Here is a 17,182-nt window from a genome sequence, read left to right on the forward strand (position 1 = left end):
TAGATTCTCTGCCACGCACGGAGGAACTCTTATTCTGTTGTCGATCTTTGCTTACACTGATTCTGGTTCTACTGAATTTATTGGCGCACGAGCCTTAGTAGGCTATACTGCGCCAAACAATTGTCGTTAAATAGAAAAAAAAGGGAAAAAGGAAATTTCATTGATAGTAAAAGACACAACACATCTAGAATTTTGAAGAGCTTAGTCGAAAAAAACACATAAACGACGTTTCGAATTTTGAAAAACAAGCCAAAAGGGAAAACGGAAAAACAATTTTGAACAACTTGAAAACTTTTACAAGCATACAAAGAAAATTTTCTAAATTTAATATAGTGCAAAGAAAACTATGTTGGGATCACGAACATGGGTCATTCCATGCGAAATCAGCAAATCAGCTGTGGCTGACATGTCACAGATTTCAATGAAAATTTTTATTTAGGTAAACCATGCATATCTATGAGGAAATGCAAAGTATGAAAGTTTAAAAACTGTTTGTTGCTTTGTTATTAAAGTTAGAAGTTGATGCTTACGCTAAGCCTAAATTTTCAGAGTTCATTGCTGCCAGTTTGTGACTCAATAACTCCATAAATTATAAACGTACACTTAAAAAATAAATATTTCGGCATTCTATGAACAAATCTGTATTGGGAAAGAGCAAAGTAAAATTTATTCGGATCTCTTTTTGAATCTGAGATATTAACAAAGATTGAAATTTTGGCAATTTACTTCAGATTTCAAATCACTCTTCTAGCTCTTTTAATGAAAAAATAACAGTAAAAATGATTCAGATTGAAAAACTATCTATAACTATCTGCTCTAATTTAGTAGTTGTTTACGAATTTCTTGATAACGAAATCGCACTTTAAAAAATCAAAAATTTACGAAAATTTCATTTTTTCCTCTATTTCAGATATTTTTCTGAAGATGAGGGAATGCTCTAAATTTACTCAATTTTTTTTACATAATATATTGAAGTGTCTTTTAGATGCTACTTAATTTTAATCATTGGTGTCAGCGTATTTTTGTTACTAGAGTAACTTGAACTAAGGTAAAATTTCATTAGTTACTTCCTTTTATTTTGTAAGTTTAGCAAAACTAACCATTTCTTTCGTATATTCAGTAAATTACCGCCCATTAGCCAGGGCTAAAGCAGAAATACATGAAATACTGTTTCGCACTCTTGGCTTCCTTAAGAGGTTTTCCATCTCCAGCTCAGTCATTTTCCTATGCCGGGCTGATGAGTGCTAATAAGCACGAAACTGCAGTCCTCGGCTGGAAATGATTGAGCTGGCGGTGTATTTCATGCATTTCTTTCGTGTTTCATTTTCTCAAAAGCATGTTTATGAAGTACAGTCTGAAATGTACATTTTTTTTAATTGAAATAAATCTTAGTTTTACTTGCTTTTGCATCATTTAGTCGTTTATCTAATTCTTTGAATTCTCGTAATTTCACATAAGGGTCGATCCATACAGGTTCCATACAGTATAAACTACTCGTTCATTCAGTAAGTTACCGCCCTATAGCCAGGACTAAGGCAGAAATACATGAAATACACCGCCAGCTCAGTCAATTCCACTCGTTCATGTTCAGATATTTCTAAGTTATCAAATTAAAATAATTATTTTGAAAATTACAATATGTTTTTTCAGTATAATGTATTATATAGGGCACAATATACGCAATTTAAGAAGGTGCCATGACGTTTTCACACTTTTAATTTGTTTTAGTGTGTGAATTGACTAGCAAAATTGCTTAATTTCAAAGACCTGTATCTTTTTTACAAACCAAATTAAAAAAAAAAAAAAAAAACAATATGTATAACATGTATAGTACTTGAACGGAATATTCAATTGGCCAGGAAATTTTATTTTTAATTCCATCCCCTTTTGGTTTATAAGGCTCTAAAAATGTCATTTTCGTCATTTTTCCGATTTTTGAGGGGCTACTATCTATAAAGGGTGCACAAACACACAGCAACAGTTACATATTCTTTTTAGCATGGTTCAAGTGATTAGTTTTTGTCGTACAGTGAAACCTGTGTAAGTTGACCACTTGCGGTGCAGTACTTTGGTGGTCAACTTAGACAGGTGGTCAACTTATAAAGGATGGTAATGATTTTTTTTTTTTTTTTGTCATTTCCTTGCACCATGGACCATGTATTCATTTCTGGAATCATTGCCACTTACTCTTTCTGTTTAAGTCACTTTTATTGTTTAACATTACTTTGAAACAATAATTAAAAAAGTTATTCAAATATTTTTGCTTTTTTTCCTTGTTTTTTTACTAAATTAGACATTGTAGTTTTAGAAATTCCGTGTGTGTCAGCTAATTTTCGCCAACTTTTTTCCTTTTCATATAATTTTAATATTTCATACTATTTATCAATCTCAAGTTCAACTAACTTTCTTTTTGAAACCATTTTATGTAAAACTTTTACAAAAAGAGCAACAAGCTGGACTCTCCTAGTTCATAAAGGCAGTTGAAAATGAAAATATCCTATCTCTTAATCCCTTGCACCAGAAATAAGTAACTTTTCTCTTTAGCACAATTCCAGTGTTGCCTCAAAATATTGCTACTGGAAGAAAAGACTTTGTACTTTTTCTACTACACTTTATTTTCATTGAACAGAGAGTACAAAAAGCAATCTCAAATAGAACAACAAAAGAAAAACAAGTTCGAAGAATTAGGAGCAGCATAAGCTTTATGCTGTTGTTTTATTTAGTTGGTAAAATGTTGGTCTAAAGCATCAAAATTATTCTTGGAAAGCTATAAAAAATAATAATAATAAAAGAAAATAATTTTCCTGATTAAGTTTAAAAAAAAAAAAACCTAGTGGTCAAGTTACAAAGGGTTTTTTACAATACTCCGAACCAAATTTGGTGTACATTAGTGGTCAAGATAGACAGGTGGTCAAGATAGAGAGGTGGTCAAGTTACAGAGGTTTTCCTTCATTATATAAGATAGGTCCAATTCCGTTCCCGACAAAAGCGGTCAACATAGACAGGTGGTCAACTTACAAAGGTGGTCAACTTGACAGGTTTTACTGTATTTCATTTTGTGTTTCCGTCCCCTACGTGAGTTATCCCCCTTTGAAATGAGTAAACTTTTTACATTTGGTCTTGAACTTTAACCTGTTGCCATTATTTGAATTATTAACTTACAGCTACGTAACTCAGCGTGTAAGACTATCAACTTATGCACTTTAACATCAAAGCGTTAAATTAACTGTCATAAGTGTAATTCAAATAGGTTTCGGCCAAAATGCAAAGGTCTAAAAGTCCCATTTTTGACTACGAAAATCACTTTTGATGACCTCTAAAAAATCAAAGGTCTAGTTGAGAGAAAAAATAAAAGTGGTTTTAAACATCTTTCATATGCAGCTTTTAGGAATATGAATTTCAAAAAAAAAAAAATTAAAAATGGTCGAGCGCACCCATCTGTCGAACCTGTATGAATTGACCCATAAAAAAAAAGGCTATTTATCTGAATTTTATTTTACGTTTGGAAATCAAAAACCAATTTCGAGTTTCTTCAAGTAAATAGTAGAAACACAGAATATAGAGGTATTCTTGTAAAATTTGAAAGTTGTCTGAATTTTCCCTCATTTGAATTTTTGTGGGTATGTGAAGGGGAAAATCATCATTTTGCAAAATGTCACCAAGTTTAAAACTCATTTTGAAGACAAAGGAGTTAAAATACAACTTCAAAAGTATGGTATTTCTTTTATGATACTTAGCACATTATTGGGTATTAATTTCATCAAAGCTAGTGCATTCCGTAAAGATTGAGATTAAAAAATAAAATGCTTAATTATGAGAAAATTGAAATATTTTCAGTTTTTGAAACTCGGTTAAAAGTTAACTATAATAACTTTGAAAATTTTACTGATATTATATTAATTACCCTACTCCATAGATTGCAACAACATATAACTTTTATGTTTTCATTAAATAGTTAATAAGATACAAGCCTTCAAAAGTGCAACATTTAGCATTTATGAGAATGCTGTTCAATTTGACCAATTTTCAATCGCATGTAACTATTCAAATAAAAAATTTTAAGCAAAAATATTTTAGATATTTTTATTTAGGCATAAAAGGAACCTGTATACCAAATTTCATAAAAATCTGTTACCATGCGGCCACCACTTTTTTGCGAATTTTGCTCATTTCGCATGGAATGACCCACATCCAACCACTTTCGTCACTAAAAAAAAAAAAACAGTAAAGGGTGTTGGTGCAATTGGGTGCAGCTCTGGTTGCAGGAGTTCGCACGCGAAACATACGCCAGCCTTCGGGTTGACCTGGCCTCTGTGTTCTCGAACCCTACAGGTGCCTACTCGTGACCCCGCCGGTTACCAGGAAACCACATTCGGGTGGGGATCCGGGCTGAATCCTGTTTGGGTGCACACGGGCGTCCTCCGGGTTGCCAGCCCGGTCGCTCCACTGAAAGTTGGCTCAGATAGTAAAAACTCGAGCAGTAGGGCGCGTCCCACGTGACGTGCGCTCCAACTTCAGGCTCCATCGCATCCTGATCCTCCTGACTTGAACCCTGGGGCAGTCGAAAGGTTGGACTGTGGCACATGTGAGCGCTTTGGAACCAAAATTGGTTTAGGGGTGCATGTGCGATCAAAGTATCCTGAGGTGGCTTATGCCGGTGTAAATGTTGACCGTTTAAAATCACGATGGACTGATGAAGAGGCGAGGATGCTAGCTTGCTCGGAGGCGGAGCTGGTCCGCCGCGGGGTAAGGTTCGTGCATCAAGAGCTCGTTGCCCTCCACCTGGAACGTACGCTTGAAGCGATTAAGGGGGAAAAGGCGTGAGTCCGAATACCGCCGGATAGTGGAGGAGCTGATCACGACTCCCCTGGCTGTGTCCAACGCTCCTAGGGTAGTGCCTCTTTCTTCCGGGGGCCCTTCATCAACTGGTGATGGTGCCACTGGGCAGGGCAAAACTGGCTCATCTTGCCAGGTCCGGCTGCCTCGAACTCGAATAATGATAGTCTGGTGTGGCTACTTAGGGAACTACGTGAATTGCTACCCTCCTCAGTTGGCTCGTTCGCTGAGATAGACGAGGTTATCTCCTCCTTAGACGTACTGTCTCGTGAAGCAGCTGCTGCGCGTCTGGAGGAGATCTGGCGGAAAATCTTTCCGCCTTCACGAGTAAGTCGTCGTGGTTCTAAACCCGCGCCCTCGTCTGGTGGTACTTGTGGTTCTCGCAAAAGGCCACCAACTCGACGACAAATGAGACGAGCGGAATATTTCAGATTCCAAAGCGGCTATAAGAGGAATCGTGCCCGTGTAGTTGAAAACATCCTCGCTGGGAAATCTGCATCGGCCGGGATTACTCAGAGCCTTGCTCGTGATTTTTGGACTTCCCGATGACTCAAACGGTCACCACCTTGGCTCCTTTTCCAGCGGCTAGCCGAGTGGCTCCCCGGGCTGGGTGTGCCCTTTTGGACAGACTCAGGCCGGCTGTCTACGAGGTAATCAAGACGAGCATTTCAGGTAATGCGTCTGCCTCTGGTTCCAATGATGTGTCACCGCGTCAGGTCAGGTCGGGCCTCCCTTGGAAGTTCTGATCTAGCTCATAAACCTGGGTTTTGGTGCGGAAAGCTTCCTGATGCCTTTGCCTCGGCCCGGAGCGTCTTCATACCAAAGAAGACTGCTGTTGCAAGTTCGGGGGATGTAAGACCGATTACTATCAGCAATGTGATTGGACGAGTCGTAACCAAATTACTCAGTCACAGCCTTACTCCGTACGTGCATTTGGACCAGTGGCAGCAGGGCTTTCGGCCGGTTGACAGGCGCCTGGAGAACACGATGATCCTGGACCTGATCTTAAATGAGAGAAGGGACGGGATTCGGTCTGTCTTCATGGCTTCTGTCGACTTGCAGAGGGCCTTCGACTCCATCTCGCACCGTGCTCTTTTGAAATTGCGGGAGGACCGATTTATACCCGATAGGGTTATTTATTTCATACGTCACTTGTATATAAACTCATTAACGGTTCTTCAGTTTTCAGATGGAGAGTGCGGTCCCATAACACCCACGGTTGGGTATAGGCAGGGGGATCCCTCATCATCTCTCCTGTTCAATGTCGGGATGAATGCCGTCTTAAGAGCATTGCCAGATCACATCGGCCTTCCTGTGTGCGGGGGTTTCGTGAGCGCCACCGCACACGCCGACGATCTTCTGCTTTTTGCGGAGACGTGCAAAGGTCTTCAGAAGCTTGTCAGTGATGTATATGCCGTCCTTAGAGCCCTTGTTCTGAACGTTAACTATCAAAAGTCGTTCACACTATCCTTAGTCCCCAGTGGGCGCGAGAAGAAAAATCAAAGTTGTCTCCTCCCGGATCCACGTAAATAATTTGCCGCTTCCGGCGCTTGGTGTGTGTGTGTGTGTGTGTGTGTGTGTGACACCTTACGGTACTTGGGGATTGACTTTTCCGTCACTGGGAGGACCAGGGTTGATTTGACGGCGGCACTAAGGGAAAAATGTGCGATTCTAACCAAGGTTCCGCTGATGCCACTGCAACGTCTCTATGCTTTGCGGAGCCACGCCTTACCGGGTGTCTACTATGCTCTAGCCTTGGGCAGGGTTCGCTGTGGTCCCTAAAGCGGGCAGACATTCTGGTGAGGCGATTTGTCAGAAAATGGTTGGATCTCTCCGACGATGTTCCAATAGCTTACCTGCATGCGGCTGTGAGGGATGGCGGATTGGGCGTACAGTCCTTCAGATGGTTGTGACCACGCCTAGCTCCGACCGCCTTCAGCGTTTTACCGCACTCGCGCGTCCTAATGCAGGAGGTAGCCCCTGCCCTCGCTCTCCGCTCGAGTGAAAGATCGTACGCCTCACACAGTACGGCCGTCGTAATAGGCGGCCTATCATGACTACGGCGGCGGTATGTGGCGGAGTCAATTGCGCTTGAGGGTTGACGGCGGTGCTCTGCGTCGTGCAAGCCTTGTCCCCTCGCAAAACCTGTGGGTGAGTGACGGAATATCTTTAATGATCGGTTGGAATTTTATTATAGCTGTGAAGACCCGGATCAATGCGCTGCCGACTCGGTCTAGAATATCGCGTGGTCGCCCAGATTTGGAACGAAGATTCCGGTCCGGGTGCGCCGCGCAGGAGACCCCTAATCATACGATTCAGCAATGCTTCAGGACCCACGGTGCCAGGGTTTAACTCCATAACAACTTGGTGTCTTACATCCAGCGAGCTCTAGATCAACGTGGGTCCGAAACAACCCTTGAGCCAGTTTTTAAATTGGCTTTGGGGACTCTGAAGCCTGATCTCGTGGCCATGATAGGGGACTGCTCTGTAATTATTAATGCCTCTATCGTCGGCGATGGTGTGAACCAGGAGGAGGTCCACGCGCATAAGGTGCGTAAATACCCAACGGCTCCCTTGGCCAACACCATCCAAACGTTAGCAGCACCCATGAAGTTAAGGCAACGTCCTGCACCATCTCCTGGCGGGGAATTTGGTCACGAGACAGTGCGGAACAGTTGGTTTCCCTGGGGGTCTTATCGACACGCAACATCAAGGTTCTTGTGGTGCGTGTGCTGGAGTCCTCCTTCGACTGCTTCAGATGTTTCAACAAAATGACCGCTTCCAATCAGGAGGTGATCGCTAGGATAGAAGTCGGTTGAGACGAGTAAACTTTTTTATGTGTTAGGCCACTGCTGGGCCTTCTTTCGAAACGGCACAATCACGCCCCGAGGGAAAACGTCCTTTACTTTTATTTTTCCTTTCTTCCTCTGCCTAACACTTCCCTCCGGAAGCAAAAAAAAAAAAAAAAAAGCCAACTGCCTCGTCATCTAATTACTGACGTGCATGAATGGATTAACGAGACATTCTACAGGTACAGCAATCGAAACAATATTCAGGGTATATACGCTGCTTAAGCAGGAAAATGGCATTTGTAGCCCACATAACATCTGTATTTTTAAAGGCAGAAAGTCAGATTTGCAAAGAAACGCCAGTACAAAGAACCAAATTATATATTATCTGAAGAGGTTGAAGGAAGCGAAAAATCGACAGCGTATATGATTAATTCCAAACAAATATGAACTAATATGCTACTTGAATTCCAAAGGCATAGAAACATTTTAGGTAAAATTAATTGTATTATTGTCATTGTATGCTTAATCAATAATACTGTCTTTTATATGGCGAACACAGCCAATTCTCTGTAACTGTTTAATTTTAGCATAAATAGAAGAAAATAGTTATAAATGTATACTATCCTCGCTTCCTTTTTTTTCTACTTTTTATACAAACACGTTCAGCATGTTTCATCAAAACACATTGCGAAAATATTTATCATTATACAAAAATAATGTATGATTTTGTCACTCCTCGTTCAGTTTGTGTCAATAGCGTCACTCCCTAACAGCATTTTTCTGCTGATGCCTTAAATTTCAAAAAAAGTTCAAAAACCTTCTGCCCTTCATCGTTTTAAACACAGAAAGGGCAACTAGTAAAAAACGAATCAACCTCGTTATCACGACATCTTTGGGACTGTCAACAAAGTGTCGTCATAACCGGAATAGTTTAAAAATTCCTATTTAAATATTAGTAAACAAAATTAGATTTAATGAAGAAATTCATGGCGTTTATGTTTTTAATTAGATTAAACTAATGCAAATTTGAATTATTCGTGCATTTTGCCAAAAAACTGAAATTTCTTGAATATCTAACGCAACACTTATTTTTTTCATACTTACAACTTTAGACTAAAAGAAGATGCTTAAAACTTGCCTATTTGACAATAGCTTTCCTCTAATAATTTGTTTGGAAACATAACCGAGAAGATCAACATCAAAATCACTTCTTAATTTGCATGAAGAGCTGCTGAATGACGTTGGAGAAAAGGTTGATCATCTCAAAATCAGGCAAAAGTAACCAGCAGCACAAACCACTCGTCAAATTAATTGTTTTCTCACATTCAAGTAACAAAAACAAATGCCATGTTATGGAAAACACTGCATGCTAACAAAGTTGATAAAACTTATTATATTTATAATTCAAATTTATGTATTCTTACAAAAAAAAAAAAAAACCCTCAACTGAAAACTAACAGAAACTTTTGTGATATTGTTTCAGAAATGACTGCAGCAGCATGAAATGTACTGGCGAAAAAGCTTTGTCATATGAAAAGAAAAGGCCTGGGCAGTGGGCAAGAATCGGAATGGAGGTCATAGGAGAAGGTAGTTCGAGTAAAATAACACGAAATAAGGCCATCAAATATGCAAATCTGATAAGTAATTTTTAATTTGAAAAATGACGAAAAAATCTTTTGTTCGGCGAAAAATCGATAATTTATGTTATTTGAGGCACCCCTTAAACATTTCCGATTGAGCCACTATTTTGCATACATCATTTTTTTGTCTATTGGAACAAATTTAGGGGGTGGGAGCTAACTTTTTCCAAAAATGAAAAATAAGGGTCACCCTAATGCACATACATACAATTTTGCATCATGTTTCATGAATCAATATTTTTTCCCTTAAGAAAAGTGCTTTTAGATAACTTTTTTAGGGATGAATAAAAAACTTGGATGAAATGGGCTACTAGCAATGTAAAAATAAAATTAAAAAATGTTCCTAAATGTTCAAGTTATGTGAAAAATATTGGTTCAATTCCATTACTGCCGACCGAGCAAAATGCCACTTACGAGAAATGTTCTGATGTTTCTAATGTAAAAAAATGAAAAATGTATAACAAAACAGAACGACTTGATGTATTTTGGTCCAGTTTGCTCTCTTATCAAACGAAATGTTGTGGTGATGCAATAGCCCTTATGAAGATTGTCATGATATTGTCCCACGGCCACAGCAATGCTGAAAGAGGATTCTCTATAAATAAAGATCGTTTGTGGGACAATATGAAAGAAGAAACAGTTGTAGCAAGAAGAGTTATTTATGATAGTATTCAAGCAATGAGAGGATTACAAAATTTTGGAATTTCAAAACAAATGTTACTGAGCGTGGCAAACTCAAGGTCCAAGTATGAAGAAGCGAAAGACAAAAACACAAGGAAGAAAAATATTTAAATGATAATATGAAAAGAAAAAGGGAAGCGGAGCATCAGCTTAAGTAACTGAAAGCTAAGAAGTCGAAGATTCTTGAAGCAGTCAAAGAAGGGGCCAAATTTGAAGAGGAAATTGCAAGCATCAAACTTTTACCTAAGAAACTTTAAAATTTCATTTGATCTAAAATCAAGTCATTTTTTTTTTCATTTTCGAAATTGATTTTTATTCTAATTTTAGTTTTTGATTTGATTCTCTTTCTGGATGGATGTTACAATGTGTGACAGATATGTCAATTATTTAGGTAAATATAAGTACCTTTGTCTTCGTCTATACTTTTCTTATATGTTATTCTTGCAGCAAATATATACAGCTTTAAAGTTCCGTTCAAAATTGTTTCAATATATACTTTTCCAACTTTATCATCATTAGACATATGTCTTTAAGTGTGCTTTTAATTATTTCTTAGAATTCTTATGCTCGGTGGTTACTGGAATTGAATTTTCTAAAATATTTCCATGTTAACAATTGAATATACTATTTAAAAAAAATTTCTTTCAACGAATGTTTTTTTTATAATTACCACTTTAATGAACAGTATCTTTTTAAATATAGTAACAGCTTTAAAATGTTTTAAATACTGCATTTTATATAAACATACAGCGGTTTTCAAGTAGGGCAAAAAGAGGAAACCATTTTATCATTGGTCACGTAAATCAGGGAAATTCGGTAAACTTAGTCAGGGAAACCAGGGAACTTTTTTTCGCTGTTTCTGTCGCCACCCTGTTATTGTTGTAGAGTTAATGGTATGCACCGACAATGCAACATTCTTATCATTGGTAAGAAAATGATATACGAAACAATTTTCCAACAATTAAAATACAACCATATGCTTTATCATGCAGCAAAAAGATTTTAGTTAATGCAGTGGATCAGATAGTCCTCAATTACCATGTCGAACAAGAAGGAATAGTTAAATAACCTCTATTGATTTTTTTTCTGTTGTAAACGATACAAATTTTGAATCAGGGAAATAGAATTATGCTTCTAACTTTATGAATATTATCGGCGAAACGAGATGGTGCGCTATTCCATCAACTGCAGTACAAGATCGATATAAAGCTCGAATCCATCCAACTAGTTTCCAGAAGTACAAAACAATTTTAACTATAAAAACGTTTTAAGAGACATCCAGACCAGAGATGTAAAACTCTCAGAAGTAATAAAATTTTTAGAAAAGCCCAGAATGTTCTCTAAAAAAAAATTTCCGCAACAACATTATCACACATTTGAATGAATACCTCCAAAAACGAAGTACATATTACATTTTAAAAAGAGTGATTATTTAGTTACATTTGCATTATTTGTATCAATGATTACTTGACGTTACATTACTTTCAATTTATTGCATTCATTTGTCACGAGAAGGAAGCGTGCGTACTTTCCCATTAATCAGCATCGATTTTATGACCAAAATTTGAAAAAAAAACTAACCATTGAGTCTAACGGTTAGTTTTTAAAACTTAATTTTCGTGGTTTATTTTGTTTTCGCTTTTTTAAATAAACATATAAACGAAGTTTTGAATTTTGAAAAACAAACTAAAAGGAAAACAGAAAAACAATTTTGAACAACGTGAAAACATTTATAAACGTACAAAGAAAATTTTCTAAATTTTACAGAGTGCAAAGGAAACAAGGTCAAACCACAAACATCCAACCATTTACGTCACTAAAAAAACAGTAAAGGGTTAACGCTCAGAATAAGCCCTACAGGTCAGCAACCAAAACAATATTCAGGGTATATGAATTTGTACATACCGCGGAGAGGAATATGCTGCTTAAGCAGGAAAATGACATTTGTAGCCCACACAACATGTTTTTAATGGCAGAAAGTAAGACTTACAAAGAAACGCCAGTACACAGAATCAAATTATATATATTATCTGAAGAGGTTGAAGAAAGCGAACAATCGACAGCGATGATGATTAATTCCAAAAAAAGTATGGGTTAATATGCTATTTGAATTCCAAAAGGCACAGAAAAGTTTTAGGTAAAACTAATTGTTTTATTGTCATTGTAAACTTAATTAATGAAGAATACTGTCTTTTATTTGGCGAACACAGTCAATTCTCGGTAACTGTTTAGTTTTAGCATTAATGGATGAAAATAGTTATAATAAATGTCGACTCGCATGACTTCCATTTTTCTACTTTTTACACAAACACGTTCAGCTTTTTTTTAAAAACAACCCGGCACAATGATTTTAAATCATAATAATACACCTAAATAAACGAAACTTATTTCATCAAAACATATTTCAAAAATATTTATTATTATACGAAAAGAATGTATGAATTTGTCACTCCTAGGTCAGTTTTTGTGACAATAGCGTCACCCCGACAGCATTTTCCCCTGGTGCCTTAAATTTCAAAAAAATATCAAAAACCTTCTGCCCTTCATTTTTTCAAACCCAAAAATAAGGGCAACTAGTTAAAAAAAAAAAAAAAAGAATATTAAAGTAAATAGACTTTTTCTTTAAGATGCAGAAAATTCATTTACTGTATTCACTCGAATATTTTGTCAATGTAAGGTAAAAAAAGTTTCTTCGTTAACCAATCTGAATAAATTTCTGATACATATATTTTTTTAACATTGAGAAATGTTGCATAAGTAGAACTAAAATGAAAAATAAAAACAAAAATTCAAAAAACTTAATAAGGTAGGTGAAATTTATAAAAGAAATGTTTTGATCACTGAAAAAATTACTTCAAAATTCTGAATATATATTTTTTCCATTGAATTTCATGAAAAGTTAATATTTTCGATTATTCATTAAATATCTTTCATTGTTTTGTCATCGAAGTTATATCCCTAAATGCCTACATTCAGGATGAATCTTTAATCCTTTAATCTATTCGATGGAAAAAAGAGTTACACACCCAAATTTCAAGCAAAATGTTCTCAAAATAAATCCAACTGTTTTCTAAATCTAAGCATTGAATTGTAATTTAAAGCTTGCCCCAAAAGATGTATTTTGAGAATAAAAATTACGTAACTGTGCGCATTCTTATTATTCCTCAGAAAGGTTTTTTATTTATTATTATGAAATAGTTCCTCTGTTCTAATCTGGTTGCGAAATATGCGATACGTTAATGTTTCAAGTTTTTCCTTCACTTAATAATAAGCAAAATTTTCATTCAAAAAACGCATAAATAAATAAAAAAAAAAAGCAAAACGAGAAATGAAAGGGTTTGTTGAGTTGAGAAAAAGAATTTGCTAATTAACTGCAAGAGAATGTTTGAAAAATTGAGTGAATAATTATCTCCATTACTGGATTCAAAAAATAATGCCGCGACTAACAACAAAACGTAAGCTATATAAAATTAAAAAAAAAAAAACTCTTGCTCCTTTTTAAAAGCAGTTGATGCAAGGCTACCAAATAAGAAGTTCGATTACAATATTTAGATGAAACTAGCTAAAAAATAGTAATTTGAGTGAAAACTTCACCTTTCATTATACTTAAATATAGTACTTAATGCAAATTTAGCCAAGAGTTTTACATTTACATTTGATTTTCGTTACTTTAATTTTTACCTTTTTCTTCATTAGAGTGAAACACAGAAGCATGTTCTTAAAATTATACACAGCTGTATAAAGTTAATAGTAGCAAAACAGTGGTTTGGTACAGCACTTCTATAAAAATGAAAATTATCGAAAAACCCGATAAAGCCCGGATTTTTATTTGAAATTTATTTCCAGAACTCAAGTAGGCTGGGCTTCAAAAACATCCACTTTTTTTCTAACCTTGGGCGAAGCGAAAACCTTCCTTGAGTATTAAATAATATTTTGTATCTCGCACATTTGGAAGAATAGTGCAGTAATACGAAGAAATGAAATTTGACAGGAGAAGCGTTTGAAGTTGAGATCTTCAGGCAATTTTGCCCGATTAACTCACTAAAGAAATTATTTTGTGAATACTGTAAAAGTACTTTCATTTTTGTTAGGCTGTCGTAGTCTAAAAAATTTAAAGCCGAGTGAGATGATTTTTTCATGAAGGATGTTTCAACTTTGAAGTATGTGCGAAAATTCGCAAAATCACCGATATCTTCATTTCCGCAAAAAAAAAAAAAGGGGCATTTGCAGTAATGCTTTACTGCATCTTTACCCAGTAAAATTAAAATCTTTTACACTTTTGTGTATGTATGACTGTGTTTCTTAGCAAATTTTAGTAGTACATGCGTAACTCGGCAACAAAATTTAATATTACGCCACAAATACAATAGCGTGCGAAACGTTACTTTAAACAACGTCTACATCTCTTTCTGACACCATATACATTCGAGTTTTAAAAATGTATTTGAAAAAAAAAATGCAGGTTTCAGTTTTACAAAGTTTTCTGTGCAGAAGAAAATGCTCGTGATTTGAAAATATATTGTTCACAGAAAATATGCTTTCTTGTGTTAAGTTAGTTATTGACTGCACTTAATAACAATCTAATGTTTCATTTAAAAAAAGCGCCATTTGCTTAAATAATGCGTTATATTTTGTACGATATATTCAAAATAATCGATTGTATTATTGTCAAAATACATTTTTTTAAGCATACCTTCACAAAAATCTATGATGAATACATTTATGAACAATAAATAAATGTAATTTGCTGCAAACATTATTTTAGAACTGCAGCATAAAATTTTACAGAGTCAAAAAAATAGTTTAGAAAGTGCGTAAAACTAAATGAAATATTAAAGAATAATTTTCACAGCTGAAATTCACACGGCACTACAAAGAATAAGTTACAGGACATTTAAATTGGAATGCAAAAATTATCCAAATATAATTTTTTTCAAACATTTTTTGATGCAGAAAAGCAAATAAATACATACTTTACTTTTTTTACAAACTGATGGTTGAAGGAATATTTTTTTTATATTTTGAATAAATATGCACATATACAATTTTGCATCATGTTTCATGAATCAATATTTTCCTCCTTTACAATAATGATTTTAGATAACTTTATATATTTTTTTTAATGAATAAAAAACTTGGATTTAATGGCAACTAGCAATTAAACAAAATTTTTTAATTAAAAAATGCTCCTAAATTTGCATGCTGCCCAAAATATTTTATAATTTTCATGTCTAGTTATTTTTATGTGATTTTATTAACATTAATATGAAAATTGGTTTAAAGAAATTAGCATGAAATTTCGAAAATATTTTTCGAAAATTAAGAAAGATTAGAAACATCGTCTCTCCCAAATAAACTGTTAACTATTTCTAAAGTCTTTAAAAAAAAAAAAAAAAAAGAAGAAAAGTGACGGAGAAAATGGTAGTATTAAAAATAATCATTACGATCATTAATCGGCTAGAGCCGATTATCAACAGCTCATTAATCAGTAATCGGCCAATTTGCTTATCGGTACATCCCTAAAACAAACTTTAACTACAGCCAACATTCAGATAAAACTAAAACCAATGATTTGAGTACGCGAAATAAATTTAAACCAAACATTGTCAGATTTAATCGCTGTATGTCATTCATAAATAAAGAAGTGAACAGTGCAGTAAAAAAAATAATAAACAGTTATACTATGGAAGAGGGGAAAATTAAATTCACCATTGAATGAATACTGCTAAAAAATTTTGGAGGCCATTTTCTATCTGGGAAATGTATTATTTTCATTATTTATCGATCCAAAAGCCCGGGACATTTGTGAATGCAAAAGTTGCTAATTTACTAATAATCACAAAAAACCAACTAAGTAAAAACCGCTATGTCATGGAGAGCTTTGTAAAACATAACTGGAAAAAAAAAAGCTTGAAAAAGATAAATGTTTCATCATACAAAAAGTAAAGTAAGTAATTCAAAAACTAAATTGTGATGCATAAAGCTACTAAAATATTTTAATTTCATTTGCATTTATATCATTTGTAAATATTTTAATATCATTTGTGGGGGAAAAAATAAGGTTATGAGCCGAAAAAAATAGCAACTTTTTAAAAAATCCTTCCGCAAAAACATTCAACAAGTTTTAAAGATGCGTTATTAAAAAAAAAAAATAATAATAAATTTCATAAGTTTACGTTACCTGTTTCAAAGTAATTCCAGCTTTTTTGAACAACTTTTAGTCGAAAGCATTTTTTATTCGCACATCCATATAAGAATAATTACGACGGAGAACAAAACACCGACACAAACACAGAAGAAACACTATTTCAAACCGAAGAAAATTTCGGCGCGCCGCCGGTGCAAACGTTCTTTTTCGGCAAAAAGAAAACAAAACTAAACAAGGGAAAGAAAAACTTTAACTTTCATTCTTTTTTTTTTTTTGCGATCGCAGCTCCTCCACGTGGCAGCTTGACATAACAGTCGTCCATCACAATTTATGACACGTAAAAAGGTCTCGGGGACCGAAACAGATGCTCCGGAGACCCTTAACATAACATAGTTCTGCTATGTTGGTCTTTCGCCGCCTCCGCTGCGAAATGTCGCAGTTTCTCGCCAACGGAGGACTTCAGCTGTTTTTTTGTCCCAAAGCTTTTATGTCTCTGTCGCCAAGTGTTGCGTACCAAGACGAAGCCAGGAATTAATTATTTGCTTCGATAAGAAAGCTTCAGGGCACCTTGATTCAGAGATGCGTGGCTGATTAATTTTTCTGTCTTTTTGCTACGGTTTTTACAAATCTGACTCGGCGAAAACAGCCTTTTGCGTCTAATGAATCGCACTAAGCTTTGGATATAAATTTTAATTGTCTCATCATAAATCGTGTCATAATTGAACCGTCTCATCTTTGTTCTGTTACAAATGTTTTTACGTTTTACTAAATTATTTTTCTGTTTACTATTGTGGTTTATTATTTAAAATTTAAAACTTCGCTTTTGTGCTTATTACGGCAAATTTCTTCCAGATTCTAGAAGTTTTACATCCTCTAATCTTGAATCAATGTGTTTATTTTGGCTAATTTTTCAAAATTCTAGATGTTTGCTCCTTAACAAAAATTGCTTTTTTGGCTCTTTCCACTATTCAACAATTGTGTAATGCAATATAACCTACTAAGGCTATTGCGCCAAAAAACACAATCAAACCAGCCAACCTTTGCAGGGGTAGAAGTGACCGACTTGTCACATATAGGACATTTTC

The 17,182-nt window shown here is 35.2% G+C and overlaps 1 protein-coding gene across 1 annotated transcript in view; it reads right to left on the reverse strand.

The window, feature by feature from the left end:
* The window catches only part of LOC129229489 (capon-like protein), a 109,976-nt gene extending 93,471 nt beyond the window's left edge, over positions 1-16,505 (reverse strand). The window contains exon 1 of the mRNA XM_054863807.1: positions 16,131-16,505. The gene's annotated coding sequence lies outside the window, so the exon portion shown is untranslated. The remainder of the gene's footprint in view (positions 1-16,130) is intronic.
* Between the last annotated feature and the right edge of the window lie 677 nt (positions 16,506-17,182).

The sequence above is a fragment of the Uloborus diversus genome, chromosome 9 (assembly GCF_026930045.1).
Source record: "Uloborus diversus isolate 005 chromosome 9, Udiv.v.3.1, whole genome shotgun sequence".
Lineage (NCBI taxonomy): Eukaryota > Metazoa > Arthropoda > Arachnida > Araneae > Uloboridae > Uloborus > Uloborus diversus.